This window comes from Athene cunicularia, assembly GCF_003259725.1.
Source record: "Athene cunicularia isolate RWA chromosome 1 unlocalized genomic scaffold, athCun1 chr1_part1, whole genome shotgun sequence".
Taxonomy (NCBI): Eukaryota; Metazoa; Chordata; class Aves; order Strigiformes; family Strigidae; genus Athene; species Athene cunicularia.
Genome location: NW_020799091.1, coordinates 30,771,399 through 30,793,260, shown reverse-complemented (window position 1 = coordinate 30,793,260; position 21,862 = coordinate 30,771,399). Strand labels below are relative to the sequence as shown.

At 44.8% G+C, this 21,862-nt stretch overlaps 1 long non-coding RNA gene across 1 annotated transcript; it reads left to right on the top strand.

Moving 5' to 3' along the window:
* Positions 1–6,035: 6,035 nt before the first annotated feature.
* On the top strand, positions 6,036–21,164 carry LOC113485856. The gene is made up of 3 exons (XR_003399486.1): positions 6,036–6,123; positions 20,431–20,622; positions 21,019–21,164. It is a non-coding gene; the product is annotated as an uncharacterized LOC113485856 (long non-coding RNA).
* Positions 21,165–21,862: the final 698 nt, after the last annotated feature.

The following is a 21,862-nucleotide window of genomic DNA, read 5'->3' as shown; positions in this document are numbered from 1 at the left end:
TGTTATAATAGCCAGCATTATTTAATCATGGAAACATGACCTGGCCAGAGCTAACTAGCTTTGCTCAGGTGTGCTTGTAAATTTAATTTGAGTTCTTCTACCTTTGCAGAAGTTGAATGCAGGCTAATGTGTGTGCTGGAAAAATAACAACTCATATTATGGCATAGAACAGGAAACCTTTTAGTTGCACAGTAAAATAGTACAATTCAATGCATGTAGTTTTTATACAGCACCATTCAGAAATATATTTCAAAGCTTTATATAAACAATTTGTGTGTTACACCAGGGCCAACATGTCAAATTCTATTAAAGAGAAGAAAGCCATTGTAAAAATAAGTTTTCAACATACATATAAACAAAGCATTCATAGGAAGAGGAGGCTGCTAACAATTGGATATTGGGTTTTATTAATACAGATCCTGACAGGAAACTGAATCCATGGCATAAAACATTTACCTATGGTGCTCTCCATATAAAGGCTCTTATAATGTGTTTTATTTTTAAAATAAAGTACCTATGTGTCCTGAAAGCCCAATCGAGTGGGTCTGGATGTTCTTTTTCACTGCATTATCCCAGCAATTGAAAAATTAAGAAAAGGAGTGAGAAGAAGCTGAGACAGAGATGAAATGTGTGACTAACTGAAATCCTCCACCCCACTCCACTCCCCATATTTTCTTCCATGGTATTCAGTCTTCTGTGCTTGCTGCTTATTCCGTTATATTCTCTCACCCACCTACTAACACATTTCCATTGATTGCATATGTAGGTTTAAGCACTTCTACTCCCCCTGCACTGCAAGCTTTTGCAGTGCAGCTGAAGTATTCACCACTGTATTAGGTCGTGTGGCAGGAGGGAGCATGTTTTGGGCCATGCACATCCCTCCGCATCAGCTCTGGGGTCTGAAAGACCCTTCACGGGCCACCTAGTGGGATAGAGGTCCCTGTTCATGGGGACAGAGGGGTGACTGCTGTTGTGGGGCTTTGGTTGGGAGAAGCAAAGCTCCCTGGCTGTTGCATAATGCAGGCTCTGCCCTTCTGCCTTGGGAACTCATCTGTGGTAGGAAACACTGGCAACCGCCCAGAAAGAAACCACTATACTGGGAATGTGCTGTTTGCTGGTACTATCAGCTGCTAGGAGAGGAGAGAATAGAAAACTTCCCTTGAAGGCCCATCTTGACTTGGTTGTAGGCAGCCTTGTTGCTGCCTTCAGAAATATTTAGAGTCCAAAATGACTAGAGCATACTTGTGTTGAATTTACCATAAAAACTCAACAGAGTGTGCCAAAATAGTATCTCTGGCCTTGGAAACAGAAATGGTCAAGCTTTTCACCAACTAAGAATTTGGTGAAAGGTATATAAAGTATTGCTGACTTTTTTCAGATACACCTTATGAATAAGACTCTGGATGCTGGTTTATTTGGGTTCCTGGTAAACCTGCTTATCTATAAATTGTAATGTAGAATTAATATACTAAAGGAATTTTTAACATGTGCTTCTCAGTGGTTGTTTAATGGCTTGATAATTTTCCAGCAATATTTTGTCATTGACTGCTTCACACCAGCATTATCTTAAACTAATACCAAAAGCTAGCTGTTCCAGACAGCTGAATTGAAATGTGCAATATGGGGAGCCACAGCCAACACATCAGTTCCCGTGTCATGTGCATTTCTAATTACGCAAGAAGTGGTGCTTATTGTGCAGAAGATCATACAGTCAGTTCTGGTGTTCTCTGAGATGACTCACCTACTCTCACTCAGCGGCGCAGCACTAACTTTTCATATGTATCCTCTACTCACATGGCTATGCTCTCTAACTTTTGACTGGGATCTCTAAATTAAAGGCTTTTCCTATAGTCAGAGCAGGGGAACACGTGCCTGGGGAACACGGCTCTGCTCTTTGGTGGGCTGAGTCACTACTGGTCTGCTGCTCCACCGTTGCTCCATTGACTGGGGAGGGAGCCTCAGGCAGGGCTGGCAAGTCTTGGGTGTGCGTGCCCCAACCAGCCTGCCCTGCCACTGGCAGTGGGCTGAGAGGAGACCTTGCAAGGTGTGAAAGGCTTACCGACACTTGTCTGGGGTGACTGGGCTCCTGCTTAGGTAATGGAATTAAATAAATACATGTACACAGCCAAGTCCACAGTGACTTAGGTGGCAGCCCCACTCTGAGTTGGAGAGGTGACCCACCGAGCCCCTGTAGTTGCACTCAGGCTTTCCCAACCTGCAGTGTCTGTGGTGGCTGAAGCACCCTGACAGTGTGAGCCAGAGTCCCCGTGCAGGATTGTCCCCAGGCCATTTCCACTGACAGCCCTCATTTCACCTCTCCTTCCATCCCTGTGTTTTGACTTCCCTTGTTTCCAGGGTTTGTTCCCAAGCACTTACCACCTCCCTGCTGCCTGTTTCTGCAGCTGCGGCCTCACACATGCTTCCTCCGCTGTTCTGCGGGTACACCCTCTCCCTCGAGCATTTCTCTCCCACAGAGCGGCTGCTCTTTCCCACCAAGCATGGTTTCACCCCTGAGTTTCAGACAGTGCTGCAGACATTCACCAGACTAATTCTCCGGGGTCATGTCCTGCAGAAAACATCCACTGTCCCCAGGGACCTCAAGTCCCTTCCTCAGTCACAGGGAAGACGAGGATTAATCATAGAGCTACAGCACTCACTTTCCACTCCAGCTGTAGACCAGTCTTTTATAAGGGAAAGGAACTGGAGCAGCCCAAGGGTGTTACAGATATCTTCACGGAGTAATGGGTCTCCAGTGCCCTGATATATGGAGTTACCTTCTCTAAGTTTGCTAAATATCTGATCTGCCCAGTTCCCCCATACTGTGTCTCTTGGGCATGAGGTAGAAATCATCTTCCTTAACTTTAAATGTCTTTAAAATGGAATAACTTGTAGTTTGGAAGTGCCTGCTCGTTACCATAGAGTTTTAGACAGGGACTAAGGGGATGGTGTGTATGCTGCTTTGCAGAAGGCATATAATCCCAACATGACAGACACTTTTTATTTTGGACGACATGGCAAGCGTGCCAGTTCGCAGTGTGTAGGACACTCTCAGACCAGCTGCAGACATGTTACAGACTGGTCCCCTGGACCCAGGATGCAGCAAGTCCTTTTCTACAGCAACAATAAACCAAACTGTGACATTTCCACCCCGGTCTTTGTGCCTCGTGCCTGTCATCAAGCCTGGAGGAAGCCAGATGCTCTACAGGCAACCTCTTGTCCACATTAGGGCTGAGTTAATGGTCTCAGCATTATTTCTCTCTTCTAGTTTGGGCAATAAATGAAGAGGAGGATTTCTGTCTTCTAGTCTGAAAAGACTAGATTTAGATTTTTCATCCTTTCTCAGGAGTCAGCTACTGTAACTAAGCACCACAAGGGAGTCATTGAAGTTAAAGAGAAGGAACAAGGGCTCAAAAGTTTGAGGAGCATTGCTCTTAGGACTACAAAGAGCTCTGCATGGCCTATTAATAGATTTAGTCACAGCCCAATGCAGCTGTAGGCCCACTGAGTGGGACAGTATGTGTTTAGTTGTCTGATTACACCCTCAAGTCTTATTTTTTGCCCCTGCATTACAACTTCATTTCCCTCCTGCTCTTTCAAGATGCTGATTGATCCAGAGCCGTAGGTAGAGGAAAGAAATGTATTTATATTACAGCATAACTACTCTATATTTCCAAGTGAAAGGCGTGTAATTGAGCAGGGTTGCAGACAAAGAGCAGGTGTATTTCACAGCTGCTTCATCTTCGTTGCTCTGGTCTGATGAGGAGCAAAGCAGTGTACATGGGTGGGTTGGGAAGTGGGAAGGAGCAGTCAAATCAACTTGTGGCATACTGATGTGAACCAACTTGTTCCAGCACCTGCATGGTGACCTCAGGCTGTCAGAAGCACTAAAACCTGAATAAAAAAACCAAAACATAGGTATTTTTGCTCTAGCAGGATAAATGCATATGTGTAACCCTTAACACCTCACATCATGGGAGAGGGAAAGTAAATTTTCTCTCTGATTACAGATAAAACTGGACCAGTGTGGTTACTAGTCCAAAATATGGCACAACATGGAAGGTCCTCATTATCCTGATTTGTCAGAAAGATATAAGCCTTGCTCTCTCACTCCCAAAATAGCTTTCCAGGCTTGGAAGGTCTCTCCATGCCCTCAAAGGCCCATCACACCCAACCCATGCAAAGTGTGTTGAAGAGCCCAGTGCCATCACTGCAAAGCTGCAAAGCTGTGGAGCTCAGGCTGGGGTGGCTTGGCTGTTGGTGTTATAAAGAGAGCGTGAAGCCAGTCTTGCAAGGAGGCTCAGGCACACAATTAACTGACAGCCAATACTAGTAGGCCAATACTTTTTGGTTTTTGAGTCCACTCCCTGAACAGACAGAGCCAGATAATGAGAATGTCCCAATTCAGAGGAGCACCCAGGGCCACTCAGAGTGATGCTCCTGGCTCACATTTGGTGCTGCAGGCTCTGTGATTTTCCTCGGTGCGTCAGGACCGTTTTGCAAGTACCTCTGACTCGGGTTTCACCTTGGCTGTCAAAATCCTTGTACTGAATGTCATCCTTAGGAAAATAGAGGTTTGGTTTGATCCCAAAACTGGAGACATTTGAATCCACACACCTAGAATCTTCTAGATAACTGTGCTCATGGTGTGAAAGCTGCAGCACCCAACCATTACTTTCTTAACCACTGCTTACGTGTTTTGAGTAGCATCATAGTGTCAGGTTATGGTGAAATTTTGAAGACAGGCTCCAAGCTCATTTTGCCTCCTCAATGCTGAAGGAGCAGATAGAGCAAGAGTCAGGAAGCCCCAACAGTAGCAGAAATGTACAGTTCTGCTGCTATCCTGCAGCAGCAGAAGCACCAAGGTGCACAGTGAGGATCTGGCTCTGGCATAACACCATCAGCAAACAAGAAGGCACAGAGTACAGCTTCTGGGACAAGCTACTAGCATGGGTGCCAGGCTTGAGAGTTGGACCTGTGTGAACATCATGAAGTTCACCAAGACCAAGTGCAAGGTCCTGCACATGGGTCGAGGCAATTCCATGCACAAATACAGACTGGATGGAGAACGGATTGAGATCAGCCCTGAGGAGAAGGATGGGGAGTGTTGGTTGACAAGAAGATCAAGTGTGCACTTGCAGCTCAGAAGGCCAACCATATCCTGGGATACATCAAAAGAATCATGACCAGCAGGTCTAGACAGATTCTGCCCCTCTGCTTTGGTCTCATGAGAGCCCACCTGGAATACTGTGTCCAGTTCTGGGCCCCCCAGCATAAGAAGGACATGGGCCTGTTGGAGCGAGTCCAGAGGAGGGCCACTCAGATGATCAGGGGCTGAAGCACCTCCCTTATGAGGACAGGCTGAGAGAGTTGGCATTGTTCAGCCTAGAGAAGGCTCCAGGGATTCCTTATAGTGGCCTTCCAGTACTTAAAGGAGGCTACAGGAAAGATGGGGAGGGACTATTTGTCAGGGAGTGTAGTGATAGGATGAGGGCTAACACTTTTAACATGAAAGAGGGTAGATTTAGATTAGATAGAAGGAAGGAATTTTTTCCTGTGAGGTTGGTGAGACACTGGCACAGGTTGCCCAGAGAGGCTGTGGCTGCCCCCTCCCTGGCAGTGTTCAAGGCCAGGTTGGACGGGGCTTTGAGCAACCTGGGCTAGTGGAAGGTGTCCCTGCCCATGGCAGGGGGGTTGGAACTAGATGATCTTTAAGGTCCCTTCCAGCCAAAACCACTCTATGATTCTATGTGGCAATGCCATGTGTTAGCCATGCTGCCGTAACTCTGTAGATGCATGTTCCTACCCTAAGATAAATGTAAAACATTTTATTGGTGGACATGGGATAAACTGCCTCATATTTTCCATGGAGTAAGAGTAGGAGCCCCAGCAGTCACGCTGGGAGCTGTTGCTGTTTTAGAAGGTCACACCCAAGTTTGCCACAAGGTCACTTTTTCATGTTGCCAAGCCCACACAGGGGAATGGAGCCAACCCAAATTGACTGAAGAATGCAAACAGAGTATGTCAGCTTGGGCGTCCTCATAGCCACCTCGGCATAACCCTGCGGGTGAAGAGTGGATGAGAAATGAAAAGGGAAAAGCAGAGAGAGAGAAAGTCTTCTGTAAAGTAGGAAGGGGAAAACATCTGGGATTTTTTGTATTGTTTTTAAGGATAGTTATTTTTGAAATACAGCTCTGCAGCATGAGATAGATGTCCTGTTGTTCCAGTGGGATATTTACAAGTGACTCATTAAATATTTAAATGGCAATGTATTGTTTCTGAGATGGGATTGACAGTGAAAGAGAGCCATTCCTAACAATTAGGAACAGGTGACAGTGTGACTGAAAATGCTACTCTGCAGCCCTGTAGGCATCTGCAAATTTAGCTGATATGTGTTTTTTTAAGTTTGGCTTTATTTACTGGTATAAGTTGATGGTGGCCTCTTGATTTCCACTGAAGTGGACTGGTTGGCACTGGAAAAAGGAAATTAATTTCATTGTGTGCAATAAGAAAAAAAAATTAAAAATTGGAGTGCTGATGTGGGAATGTCTTCTTATTGATGTTAAGAAATATCCTAACACTGCCTCTCCCTGAAACACTTTGTATTTCAGGTATAAAGGAGGTTTAGAAAGACAAAGTTCAGAGACTTCAAGAGGTGGTGAATTCATGATATCCCCTAAGGAGTTATTTCAGGGCTTAATTAATCACCGTTAAAATGCGTACCTTATTGCTAGCTGAAATGTATCTAGCTTCAGCCTCCAGCCACGGGATCTTCTTACGTGTTGCCTTGGTAGATTAAAGAGTTTCTACTATAAAATTCCATGGAAAAAAAAATCACTTGTTACAGAATAAAAATTGGGTGAGGCATATCAAATTGCAGGTTTATAGGTCACGAGAAGGTTTGTGGATAATTCTGTGTTGGTTGCTTGTAACAAATGCTGACACTACATCTAGAAAAGAATGATAGTTCTTTCTCTTGGTAATTAGGGAAGCCTGAAGGATCTGAATATCATTATGGTTTCAGAAGGGCTGTAAGCCTCAAATTTGGAGGATAGTTTCCAGCACTAGGTTTTTGTTCAGCAGTGCTTTTGGGTTTCTTATCTTCTTTGCCAGGTGAGTCACTACCAGTGAAAAGTGCAATTGTTGCAAAGAGCTCAAGAAGAATAAACAAAAGGCACAGGCTTGTTCTCCTCTCCCTGAAGTGTGCTAAAATCACATCCTTCGCCTGGTCAGGGTTTGAACACATTTGGAACATATTCACTCCTCACACTCTGCATTCTTCTTGCAAATAATACATAATTACGAAGATGTAGCCCCAAGAGGAAAAGGCTGTTTACACAAGATATCTACATACAGACAATAATATTTTTTACATGCCTGCTTTAGAGATATTTAACAAGTTAATTTCTTTTTATTTCACTTGAGATCTTTCCCAGCATACTAATAGTTAGGCTTTAAATTGCTGCCTTACAGATGTTTCCCAGAGCATTATGCTTTTTATTATTGTTGTTCTCTGCATCTCCTCCAGTTTAAAGATGTCTCTCTTGCACTGAGGCACCCATTTGTCAAACGACTAGATCAAGAAAACCAGTACTGAGGTAGCTGCTGTGCAGCAGAAGTGCTTACATTTCCCGATGCAGGGAAGGGGAAAGTCAAAGAATAGGATGCATCCTGCTGAGAGATGTGAAGCCTCCATCAGCCAGAAAGAAGAGGTACCTCATAGTCTACCTGGGTCCTACAAATGGGGCAAGGGATATACCCCATGGGGAGGAAACCAGGTTCTGGTCTCCCACCATCTCAGGAGCATCTCTCTGGCCCTCAGCCCTAAGCACCACAGTCTGAATTTGGGGCTGGCACTTTCCTGATGTTCTAACTGCCCTCTGGGTGAGAAGGCAAGGCTCACAGAGCCACCAAGAGACTGCAGCCAAGCCAGGGAGTGGCTGTGCGATAACAAAGGACTCCCTGGCCCAGAAAAAGAGGAGTGCCAGGGACAACTCATGTGGATTGCATCATTAGATAAACCAAATAAATAGCGTTTAAGGGAAGGAGAGGAGTTGGTTTGGCTTAGGCATTGGCATGCTGCCTAAGATTCTGGGGACGCACTGCAGGGCATTTTTGAATTTGACCATCTTCTCTCCTCTAAAATGGGCACAAGGTACTTTCCTCCCTCAAAGACTGCGAAGTGGATTCAGGCATTAAAAACTCCAGGATATGCCATGTCCACGTCACAGGGTAGAGTTCAGTGCAGACACTTGAATTGGCTGGCCCATGGGGCACAGATTAGATGCAACCAGCATCAGGAGTTTGGAACTGTATGGAAAGTATTTCTGTGATTCCATGACAGGGCCTGAACTCATAAATCCTGGGCCATGGTTAGATATATTACCACAGGCAGAGATCTGCCCTGACATCAGGCCAATATGGCCATGCTGCAGAAATCAGGGATTCCCATGACACCCTCTGGTGTTTGCTCAGGCAGGACAAATTCAGATCTGTCCAGAAAGGTCACTACAGGTGACCACTATAAAGCGTGCTCTGTAGCTGTGAAATGGCCAGGTGGCAAGTCTGGTAGGCATGACCTCTAATACCTTATAGGTGATAAAACTCATGAAGTGAAAGTCTAATTAAATGCTAAAAACATCTGTTGGGTCTTTTGGCCCAGCAAAATTACCTCTTTGGCTGCATACTGGTCTGCTGGAGGACACAACAACAAGGGAAGGAGAAGGCAGTCCTGTGAGGTTCAATCTGAGGAGAAGCTGATGCATGGAGCAACCTGCAATGAATACCATTGAAAAAATACCATGATTTACACAGGATGTATCTGTCAAGCTGCTGTCAATACTGTGAACATTATCCATAATATGTAAGGACCATATTAACACAGCAAGATTCTGAAGACCCTACAGTTGTCTGCTCCTGATATCTGACTCCCAGAATTCATGTGTTAGTATATGTTGGATTTCTAGGGTTGTACCCCTCAACACAGTGGGAAAATGGCATGATAACACACATTTTAAATTGAGTGCTATTGTTAAAGAGACTTATGAAAGCTCCACTGGGTTGTGAAGTAGAGATGAGCCTCCTCCAATGGGGTTAGTGCTCAGAGTTGCTCAGGTTAGCCCTCAGCTGTTCTTCAAACCCAATTCATGAGCTCTGAACCTCCTGAGCTCACAAAGCCAAGGCTGAAAATCCCAGGAGAATGGGCTTTCATGAAGGGCTGGGCACCCCTAGTTTCCAGGACAGCCTAGATTGCACAGGAGTTGCAGCTTCTTGTGGCATAGGTTTAACACACATTCATCAGGGACTTTGGGAGCACCCACTGATAATGCATTGCAATAAATCACCTCTGTCATCATGTGAGGTTACCAAAATCATGTGGTTCCTCTTTATTCCTCTCCGCTACCCATATAGTATGCACATGACTTTATTTGGAACTGAAAAGGCAGCAGATACCTGGGAAGAAGAATTAATCTTTTCCAAATATCATCAAAAGCATAGCCACCTGCCAGCCTTTTATATGAAGAAAATTCTTGGCCAGGATGGGAAACTATCCTGTGTAAAATGCCATCCCTAAGCATGCCATTTTTAATGAAGCCACCAATATTGGTATTCTGTGCCTATGAGATAAAACAGAATATATGTTATTATCTGAGCCATTCGCAGCCAGCCAGGTTTAGGATGAAGAACGTATCAACGCTGCGGGAACTCTGCAATAGTGCCATGCCCACTCTGCTGGGTGACCCATACTGTGCACACCTAACCAGCTAGTGTTAGCATTTGGGTGGTGGGCATGCAGGGGAGATGGTGATAAACCTGTTAGACTCTCACACATCCACAGCTGTCTATTAGCTCTGCCTCTGTATAAAGAGAGGAGGCTCAGTAAATACAGAAATAGACAATTTGCTCCTGAAGAAAAACAGAAGAGAGAGACACCAGCGAGGGGCACACAAAACATTTGAAGAATTACTCCCTTGGGAGAAGAAATCATGAGATGACGCACTACTAAAGACTCCAGTCCGGTCTGTTTTTTTTAAGTCTTTTGAATTCCTAGCTCCCTTCCTGACCTTTTATGAACAGATCAGGGCCTTCTTTGAAAGCGTCATGGGAGGACGGGTGCCTCCTTGACTTTCTGCCGGCAGCCTTTAACAGCAGGCTTCTCACACTTATGTTAAGTAGGATTTAATGATATGCCAACAACGGCACCGATTAAAGGAGGAGATAACCCATTAAGTGGTGTTGTTTCAGAACAGATAACCTGCAATTTAGAAGCAATATACTGTTTTAAAAACAGGGTATGCTTGTCCTACCCTTGCCTACAAGACATGTCAGGTAAATAAAGCTCTTGTCTCCTAGATGACTAGGACATCCACAACAAACCTTACCTGGTTTATCTATTTCTTTGCTATTGTGTCTGTGTAATTAGACAGAGAAACAGGCATGCCAGGGGAAAGCATCATAACTCACCAAACATCACAAAGCCCCTTATTTCTTTTTCCTTAAGAGGCTGCAGGATTTTGAAAGACACAGCAGTGCTCAAGCCACTGACATTTGTTCTCAGTGCCCAACTCATGTTCTCTATCAGAAACTCCTGTCAGATGGGATTGCATGCTCTATGTTTGGTTTTCAGAGAAAAAGGGCAAGCGGGTTTGCACAGGTGTAGCTTCTCCTGTGTGAGAGAGCAAGCTCGTTTTTCCCCGCAGTGAATAAGAGGCCACCAGTATATTTTTGGAGGAACCATGCGCTCCTGTTTGTTCCCTTCTGTACAAAGTCAATCATCCCATACCATGTCCTGCCAGCTGACAAAGGTGTAACCTGAGAAGAATGCTGATGGCATCCCTGTAGGTATGTGATAACACAACTGTTAGTAGCAAACTCAGGTCCCAGCCTGCTGAAAACTTACTTGTGGCTCACTATGGAAAGTGAAAGCCTAACTTCTCCCTTAAGAGTCCCGAGATCAGAATCACTGTCAGCAGCAGGAAAACTTATTGTTTAGGGCAATATATTACACCACCAGATGAAAGGGACAAATCAGGTGCAGGCAGGGGTTATACCACCCTGACACACTTCTTTCCTCCTTATTTGGCTGGGTGTGCACTCACACAGATGCAGGGTGACGTGGGTGTGGGCACAGCAGGGAGAATGGACACGCTGTTCGTGGGACGGCATTCCAAGGTCAATAACACAAATACTGCTCTGCTCCCTGCGACATTTCAACTGACCCAGACATCACTGCTTTTACCACATCCCTCAGGAGCTGCCCTTGCAGCCTGCTAGGTATTATGAAGGGTATTCAGTTTATGCTTTGCTTTGTTCAATTTAATCTAATCGCTCTTGGCCATAAAAGTCCTTTAACCACACTAAACAATTCCTCTTCCTCACTGGAGTTTACACCCATCAAATACTTGTAGATAGTTATCATGCTTCCTTTAGTCATTGTTTAGCCAAGAAATACAAGACTAATCCAACTTCTGCTGGTGTAACACTGGACATGGGAGGAATAAAGCCCGCCTAATGGAGAACATAAGGCAGGCTACTACAGCATAAAGCTTTTTAAGAACTTCCCTCTGGCAGATAATTCACAGCTGGCCTCAAAAGAGGCATTGCTAGCCAGGAGGAGGGCAAAGCAAGAGGAGCTAAAAGATGATCTGATTTAGGGCTTTGTCAGGTTTTAGTGGTTGGGATGATATGGGACAGATTCAAGTATTCATCAAGCTGAGCTCTCTCAAGCCCAGACCACTGTTGAGAGTGAGTTAACCATCTGCTAACCATGGTGATGCACTGCCTAGAAGAGTGCAAGCTGGACCTGGCCAAAAGCATATTAAGGACTGTGTCCATATGTGCTGGTTTGGGATGGGATAGAGTTAATTTTCTTCACAGTAGCTAGTATGGGGCTATGTTTTGTGTCTGTGCTGAAAACAGTGTTGATAATACAGGGATGTTTTAGTGACTGCTGAGCAAGTGCTCACACAGAGTCAAGGCCCTTTCTGCTTCTCACCCCACCAGCGAGTGGGCTGGGGGTGCAAGAGACGTCAGGAGGGGACACAGCTGGGACAGCTGACCCCAACTGACCAAAGGGATATCCCAGACCATATGGCATCATGCTCAGCAATATAAAGCTGGGGGAAGAAGAAGGAAGCAGGAGACATTTGGAGTCACAGCTTTTTGTCTTCCCAAGTAACTGTAACTGTTACATGTGATGGAGCCCTGCTTTCCTGGAGATGGCTGAACACCTGCCTGCCAATGGGAAGTGGTGAATGATTTCCTTATTTTGTTTTGCTTGTGTGCACGGCTTTTGCTTTACCTATTAAACTGTCTTTATCTCAACCCACGAGTTTTCTCATTTTTCCCCTTCCTATTCTCTCCCCTATCCCACCAAGGGGGGAGTGAACGAGTGGCTGTCTGGGGCTTAGTTGCCAGCTGGGGTTAAACCACAACACCATAATTTGTGGTATGAATGAAAGTGTAACACTGTCCAGGCTTGTACCCTGACAGTTGTCAGTTTACTAGTACACACACAGCCTCCACCTGGTTTTAAGGCTGCCCTGACTGAAATCACAGAAGATGTGTGATGGACACAGCACTTGGTCCCCACTCTGAGGGAGCTCCCTTTGGGCACACTTTGGGCAGGCTCCAGAAACTGGAGTTTGGAGCATTAGTCTGACCTCTGTCACTGAATTCATGTACCCATGGGACATCATATCATTTTAATTTCTTGCCCATGTTCTCACCTACCTTCTATATTTTTTTTTTGTTAACTTCCAGCCCCTGCACTGCTCCTAATGTATTTCAGATGAACAGTTCCTGAATATTCAGGATTAATTTTTCCGTAGTAGGAACAGCACAAAACTTCAGAAGCAGGGGACAGAAGAGACAGGACAAACCAGTTCCAGGACAGTCTGAAGCAACGTAAGAGAAACCTTTTTCACCAGGTTGCCACAAAAATTTCTGCCATGTGCATCAGTGCTCTGGCATTTCTTGTTAGGAAAAATTAAGCCTAACTGGACTTGTCATATTTGAGCTTCCCCACCCACTGAGATACACAGTCATGGGCACACTCAAGGTGTACATGCTCCTCTCTCACATAAGACACCTTTTTTTTCTTTACCAGGATACAGCTGGGACCAACTTGGTCCTGCTTTGTGCAATGCACTTTCTGGATGGATACAGCAGTCACCCCTGCACCACTCATGGGCCATCTGTTCTGCTGGCAGCAGTCTAGACATATAGAGCTACTGTGATTTCCAGCAGCAGCAGCAGCTCTCTCTCATGGTCTTCTGGACAGCACCATGAAAATCGATGCTTCCAGCAGCAAACTACATAGCGTGAATAAGCCAAATATCTTCCTTGCAGTCTCTCTCAGCCACAGTTGAGCATGGCTTATGAACATAATTTCATAGTCAAGATGCACGGAGTGCCGGTTTAGTGCTGGAGGACTTTTGCAGGGCAGGCAGGCTTGGTGTATCATCCACAGTGCCTACTGGGAGCAATGCCTGGACTGCACTATCCTCACAGCTATACCTGAGGTTTGATTCAGAGGAAATTAACTTGTTCCCAGGTGAACTGACAGTAACACAAAGAGAATGAGGGTAGTACTGAAGACCCACCTTTCCCCAAACCGCACATTACTCTTGAGAGGCACCTGAAAACAAAAGAGTATTCAAATGCTGATTCTGTGGCATGATACCATGCTTCTCAGCCCCTTTTCAGATAGCACTTCAATATTGAAGCTAAGCATGATGAGCTTCTCCAGGTAAAGAGAAGTTTGTTTCACTGTGCCAAGGGCAGTGGTTCATGTAGGGTTCAACCTTTATTTCTTCTGGAGAGGTCAGTCATCAGTGTCCGTGCCTTGTGGCGGCTCTCCAGACATGCTGCTTGGACTCTTGTACAAAGAGACCCTAAGCCCAACCAAGCTCAATAAGGAAGGATTGCCTGATCACACAGAAGTCCTCCCTCATATCCCTCTTGTATAGCCAGGGACAAACATACTTGGACAGAGATGAAATGACATGACTAAGGCTCCCCAATACCTCACTCCTCACCAGCTACTGGATGGGACCACTGGTAGCAGTGAGGCTTGGGAAAACACAGGTATGTCTCTACAGTTGTGCTGAGTGGTCTCCGTGTCTCCTCTGGGCCTGGCCCTTTATATCCACCACATTCCTTTCCTTGGCTGGTTTTGGACTGTTCTGTCCCAAAAAGCCATCACTTGTGTTTGGCTTGATTTAGTCCTTATAAATCCATGCTGTTTATTACACATGACTTCATATTTGTCTCAAATGTCTCCATATTTGTCTGGATATTCTTTTCCCTTCGTGTACCTTAATAGTTTCCCCAAACATTTTCCTGACTTGTATTTTTTGGGTATGACTGTGTTAGGAATAGGAAGAAAGAGGAATAGTTTGCTCTTGACTACAGATGTACTGGCTTATCCAGAACTAATTTTGGTAGGAGTCTGCCAACACAAAATGTCTGAGCCAGCGCTTTTCATGCTGTCTGCTGATTTTTCTCCAGAGTGTCATTATTCTAAGCAGTGTGCTGGATGTGTTCACCCTGCCCAGAGGGCATATGCAGGTTTGCAGTAGGGAGGGGAGAGTGCCATCCTGTACTGCACCAGTCCTCTTCCTGCAGAGCCAGTGAAAAGTCTCTTTTTTTCTTGTTCTTATTAAGACAAATGTTCCAGGAAACTTCTGAGGCACTTGTCTTGTTCATAATCACGTTGTACATACTGGAGAGATCCTAATAATGTAAATCCATTAGGCTTAAATGATAAAAGCAGAAAATAACATCGTAAGACAGAAATGAAAAAGAGGCTGGCTATTATGGGTTAGATCTATATTTAGCACCTTGGACTCAGAAGCACTATAGAATCGTGGAAATTAAAAACAGACCAGAGCATCTACTCCATACAGACTCAAGAGGTAATGCAAAAGGCAGAACAAATTTTTTCTTTTTTCCAGAATCCCTCAAACACAGAGGGAGCCAGGCTGAGGGCAAAGGAGAGAGTAAGCAGTAAGTCCAAAATGAAGTGAGACCTTGGGAGGCAAAGAGAGATCAAAGAGGATACATTTAGTTGTGTGTGCAGGGAGGGACACCTAGGACAAAGCAGCCTTGCTTACTGCTCTTGCTCCTAGGCATATGGTGAGTAAATAACGTGTTATTAATAACTCACAATAACCAGTCTGTTATCATCTATTCGTATCAAACAATGCTGAGGAAGGAACTGTGAAAATTAAAAGCACAATATTCTTTAATTACAATAATAATGTGAGGACACTCTGTCTCTCTCTTACATAATATAACAGCCAAGGTAATATAAGAAACTCATAACGTGTTCAGTCCCTTGCATGTCATACTCTCCGGATGCCTCTACATAAAAATTCTATGCCAACAAACTGTTTCTTTGTGTAGCTTGGTAACACCTGTATAAATTCAGCCTGGGGGCAGACCCAAGGAGGTCTGCCAAGCCCACCTGAGAGCAGCAGGCCTGGGTCAGGCTCAGGAGCCGGCTGTGTGCCATGCAGGTGAGATTTCTGGGACACCTCAGCACTCTTTCCTGCAGTGACAAGCTTTCCCTCTGCACCTGTTCAGTAACCCACGAGTTGGAGAAATTGAATTTCTCCAGTGGTTTAGAGTTTTCTGCACGGCACTTGTCCTTGATGTATCTCCAGAGGGTTTGCCTCTCCACTCGGCTCAAAGGACAATAACTGAAGGCTCTTGCCTAAGATGCTGTTCCCTCTCTTGCTGCAGGTATCTTCGCTCAGGTGTCTCCACTGACCAGAACCACTGCAGTAATATCTACATAGAGAAATGATGTCCAGGATAATCAGAGTAGCCAAAGTTATTTGAAATGAGCATTTTCAAAGAGTTTGAAATCTCCAAAGAGCCCTGAATGACTAAACCAGACTCAGATAAAATACAGAAAAAAGTGCAGTTCATCAAGGCTGAGATAAAGCCATGAGCTATATTTTTGCTAGTTTCTCTAAGTAGAATAAATTCCTCCTATTAATTAGGAGCTTTCTCTGACTTTAATGATGATCCCTTTGCTAAAAACGGTCCTCTCCCTCCCCACTCCCCTTCTAAGTTTATCGCAATATCTACCATCTCAGTGCAATGAAGTTATAGCTGTGTATAGGGAACCATATGAGCTTGTACAAGAAATCTTACTTACTGAAAGTACTTAAAGCATGTACATATGGAGGAAAGAAAAAAAAAAATCTTGTGAGTGACAGTGCTGGATCTCTACATTCACATGCTTAAACTCAAGGATGATTATCCAGTTTAGCTGTACATTGTACTTCACAAAGCTCTTCCACTGTGTCCCAGTGGTTAATTAGAAAATTTTCAGACTGAAACAATTTGGGCTATTCTATATTTAAGTTCAAAAAATTACAAGAAAGTAAATATGCTTCTGGGATGACCTATTACCGTTTAAAACAGGGGTGGGAATGAAGAGAGAGACCAAGTGAGTGAAGTTTATATACCTTTGGGATGCAGACAATCATCTAGGAGAATAACAATGTCACCTGTTGATGGTTTGGGGTCACAGGCTGCAAATTTCTTGTCTGTATAGAGAGATTTTCTAGAGGCAAGGCTTCACGTGCAGCTCGGAGTGGATTTCTTGGCAGAGAGCATGTGAAAAGGGTGATTGCAGCCACATCTGGCTTGCCCCATTTTAATACCTATGCATATACATAAAATTACAGTTTGTTGAAGCAAAAAAAGCAAGTCTTAATCCCATCAACTGACACACCTGTAACGCTGGCTGACAGTACAAAAGAGTCTGCACTGATCACCCTTCCCTGAATGGCATGCACTTTCTTCAGCATACAGGTGCCTGTACTAAAAATTCAGCTATTTATACTGTTCCAAATTTTTTTCATGTAAAGCAGCTCTTCTTCCAACAGCCCCTTCATTCTCTCCCTGGCACCCACCTCATCCTCCCTGCTACTGCCTGACATCTCTCCAGGATCCACGGCCTGACGGAGAACCCCCCTGAGCTCACTTCTGCTGAAGCAGAGACTCAACAAGGCTGACAGGTTTTGGGGTGACCTTTCCCAGTGTGGTGCCTGATGCTACATGGCTCAGGCTGTGTGGTCTCATGAGAGAGTCCACAGCAGCAGGACAAGATGAAGATTTTTCTTACTCTCTAACCTTTTCACCCCTTCTCCTCAAGATTTTTTTTCTTCCCTGTCAGCTTTATTAGCACCAGGACCAGACTGGGGAATTGATCCAGATTAAATAAAAGGAGGAGGGGGGAGGGTTTTGGCAGGTGTTTCTTTAAGCCAGATCAGTTCCCCAGTTCATTTCACAGTGTCATGTAAAGTTTGCCAGGAAGCTAGAGGACTGCAGTGCAGTGCACAGGGACAGGGGCAAGGACAGGTATTATGGGTCAGAAACACCTCAGGCCAGCATGGATAGCAAAGACTTTATCTCATGAAGTGATGGATTTAGATACCAGAGTGAGAGGTGTGATTGCTTGGAGGTGCTTTCACTCCTATAAGTTACTTTTCAACAATGTGGTTTGAAACAGCTAATTTTAAAGTCACTTCGAAGAAAAACATTTTATATTCTACTTCTTTAGAATATACTTTATCACCTTCTGATGTAGACAGTCAGTGTAGATGGGGTTGATTTGTTTTTCATTGCAAGTAAGGGTTAGTGATTAACAAAAAATACAAGTGTATCACTTGTTACAAAAACTACTCTCAGAGATTGGATAAATACCATCTACATTACAGGTATGCTGAGATAGCAGGCTGTGGTCGCTTTTCCCCAACCTCATTTGTTTATGAACAAAAGTCCTCCATCAGTACTTCTAGGAAAATAACCTGTAGAAGGTCCTAGCAAGGATCAAGTGAGAAAAGGTAGAGAAGAAAGGTCCGGTTTGTATTATCAGCTCCCTCTGATCCCAGTGTTTCAGCTGGTTTCCTCTACCTGGAGTGTGGTTTAAGCTGTGTCCCCATCAGCTGGCATGCTTCTGTACCAATAACAAGGCACACGTCCAGTCATCAAATGCCATGGCTCCATCCCAAACAATTTTTTAAATCCATGCATCACACTGAAGAACACCTCAAGCCATGATGTTTCTGGTTTTCATCATGCAGGGTGTCTTTTTTTTTATTTCATACTGTGCGACCAAGAAGGCAAAATTCAAAACCTTTGAGGAAGTAAAGGTCACATTTTCATGAAGAAGGAAGGGTGATGGCATATGTGTTTTATACAGATTTATTAATATATATACATTTGATGCCAGAGACCCCAAGAGGCTATTGAGCATAAAAATATGCACTGTATATGAATAAACAAGAGTGATGATTTAGAAACTCTCCCATTGTAGTCCTGATGTCCCAGTACTACCCATGGCACCATTCTGGGCTTTGCTTGCATGGGGGAGATCCCAGCTAGATTAGCTTATCTGGGAGCTTAATAAACAGCCCTCCAAAGATGAATCACAGCTTTTCATATTTAACCTGAAACCAAAGGATGAAATCTCACTCAGTTTTCAAGGCAGCTGGCTGATAACAAAATGGGTTCTGCCCTAACCCAAACAGACTCAGCTGCCCTGATAACAGTGCTGGCCAACAGCACTGTCCTTCATTAAGTCTTGATAATTATATTAGCTGCCTCTCAGCTGTTGCATGGGCAGCAGACAGAGAAGGGATAGTGACAGAAGTGATTCCCAAGAAAAAGGACTTGTGTTTTTCTTATATGAGTATCAGTACCTGCAGCTGAACTACTTTAGAAATGAACAGCCCCTTCCACCAGTTGCATGGCAGGGATGAAGACCCAGGGGCAATGCACTGTGCTCACAGCATGGCAGCGAAGGCCTGAGAAAGTTTTGCTTGTCCTGAGAGCTGTCATCAAGCTCCAGTGTGGCCCAGCCTGGCTCCATGACAAGATAACAAAACCAGGAGCCTGTGACACAGCAGTAAAGCCAAAAACACCTGCTCAGATTCACAGCACCATCATGACAGGGGTGAAATCAGCCTCTACACATTTTTCTACTTAAAAGGAAAATAAAAAATGGCAGAAGTCAAGATGACACCTCCTTCACCCAGAAGTTAATCATCACTTTCCAGGGAATGTACCTGGGACCAGCAAGTGGCACCTTATCAAGTGGGTATGTGAACCACCCTGGCAGGTATGCAGCCATTCTCCTTTGCTGTGATCAGCAGACCATGTTCATCCCATGCAAGGTGCTGACACAGATCTGAGGATCCTTGGCCGTGGGGCTGTTTAGGCAAAGGGGTTAGGCTGGGTCTCACAGGTGTTTTGTTCAGGGAGGTTAATATTTAAGTCCAATGTGTAGACTGCATGAGTTGGTGTCAAACCCTGTGGTCCTGGTCAGGCTGGCTCTTTGCATATCTTGCAGAAGGAAGACAGGCAGTTACAGCCGTGCATTAGCAGAAGTGGCAGTTGTTGTATAGAGAACCTTGTGTTGGCTCCACAGTCAGTGGGATAAATTTCCCTCCAGAGGGAATTTCTGCACAAGCCATGCCCAGCCTACTTCTGAAATCTGAGCTAGGCACAAGTGAGCCAGGTGGGGTTTTAACCCACTGATGATGTTGCAAAGGACGAGAAGTCAGAGGGCATGATTCACTCTTGGCATTTCTACAGCACACAGGATCCCAGGGAGTATGTGGAGATGCAGCACAAGATAGCTGTGAGCTGTGCTACCTAAAGGACATAGTGTCAGGCAGGAAAAGGAGGTAGACAGGGAGTGAGACCTCAGGAAACAGCCTTGATGGTTGGGGGAAAGCAAGCGAGGTTTGGGGGCAGGAGGGAGGGAGCTCTGAGCTGTCCCTGGCAGGTGACACACGACTGTCTGAGCCAGCCGGCGCTGCATCCCCACTACCGCTCCCGGTGCCTTCTCCTCCCAGCAGCAGGGCTCAGGTGAGGGCTTGCTTCACCCATGGCCAGGGTCAATCCTCTGCCCCCTCCAGACCTCAGCCTCAGCCCTGGAAATGGTGCCTTGATGTGGGATTTTTGCAGATGAATTAACCTTCATGAAACTCAGCAAATGCTTTAGCCCTGATCTGCCTTGTGCACCAATCCTCTAATGAAGTTGTACTTGAATATGTATGAACCAGAATGTTACTATTTCATGGACAGAGGTTCTCCAACTTTCCCACAGGAGTGTGCTGATTCTTGGAGAGAAGGAAAAGGACAGAAGTATTCATAACTACCTCTGAATGACAACGCTGATTTACCAGAAATAAAGGGAATAAATGTAATTAGAAATGTTAAAATCATTCAGCTGAAAAATATACCTGTCCACAAAATGAGAGGCTTACCGAATGTTTATTGGAAAAGTTTTAATTTTGAGAAATTGAGAAACTTTGACCTAGAAATAAATTTTCGTTTTAAGTAAACAAAACTTTAATTTTGCTTTTCAAATTCTCCTTTCAAGGCTAAAGTTTGTTTCCTCCCCAGGTTGTCTGTGTGAGTTCCACACATAAGGGAGAAAGGACTAATGCCTAAGGAAGAGGTAGAAGAGAATTTCTCCACACCTTTTTCAAAATTGAAGGAAAATAGAGGGAAAAGAGGGGACACAACCCTGGACAATATTCATTCCTTTGAGCCTAGCAACAAAAGCAGGAAAAGAAAGGACGAAGAAAAACCCAGGTAAGAAATGGTTTGTGGTTTCAATCACATTTCTACTACAATCAAAAATAACTTTTCGATTTTTAAGCCCAGAGGAATTTCACAGTAGAATATACTTTTAAGATATGTTTCATCTTAGTGTAATGACAGGGGCTACACAGAGAGGTTCTTTCAGGTGTCAGGGGATTTTATAGGCCCATAGTGAGAAGATAATGTGGAAAACTTTGCTAGAATACTGGCTGTGCGGTTGCATGGGACTGTTTCAAAGTTGAGCATAAATTGATAATATAGATCAATTCCGTGATATGAGATGGGGTATTATTAGCTTCAATATATTTCCCTTACTTAAAAATACAATGTCCTTACTTGCTGAACTATTGAATAACTGACATCAACTTCCTGCATTTCACACCACAGGAGGAATAAAACAGCAGCAGGAGGTAGAAGAGGAGGATTGGGATTCTGCGCACCTTCACACTGTGCTGACGGGCCCATACATGAGTGCTTTGCATCTGCAACTGTATGCTAAACATACACAAAAAATAATGTGAAACTATCCACAGGCAAAAAAAAAAAAAAACCAACACCCCAACCATCAGATGCAAGGGCACACAAATCAGGGAAAGCCAGACTGGCAGGAGGGGAAGCTTGTATATTAGCTCCGTTAGGATTTATACACATTGACAAGATCCCCTTGAGCCTTCTTGTTTCCAGGCTGAACAGTCTGATCTCTCTCAGTTCCTTCTCATATCAAAGATGATCCAGTCCCTCCATCATCTTTACAGCCTTTTACTGGACTCACTCCAGTATGTCTATGTCTGCCTTGTCTTGGGGATCCCAGCACCAGACCCAGCACTCCAGATGTGCCTCACCAGTGCTGAGCAGAAGGGGAACATCACCTCCCTTGGCCTGCTGGTCACCCTCTGCCTAAGGCAGTATTGCTGCCCACACTGCCCACCAAGGCCCCTGGGCTGTTTCACACAGAGGCCCTGCCACTGCCACGGCTCTCTTGCTGTGCCACGGCCATGGTGGGCACCCCGAGCCCTGCCCTGAGCTGTGGGTCAGTGATCCCAAACTGCTTGGTGGTATCTAATGGAGACCAGGGAGATTCATCATACCCATCCCATGAAGGCACCTTCACCTTTCCTGAGCCTGCTCGTGAAGTAAGGCACGTCCTCTATTCCTTTCCAAAACAGCATCTCCCTCTTTCCTCCCAGTTGCTGGAGGGGATGACCAACCTTTCACAAAAGCTGCTTCCCCC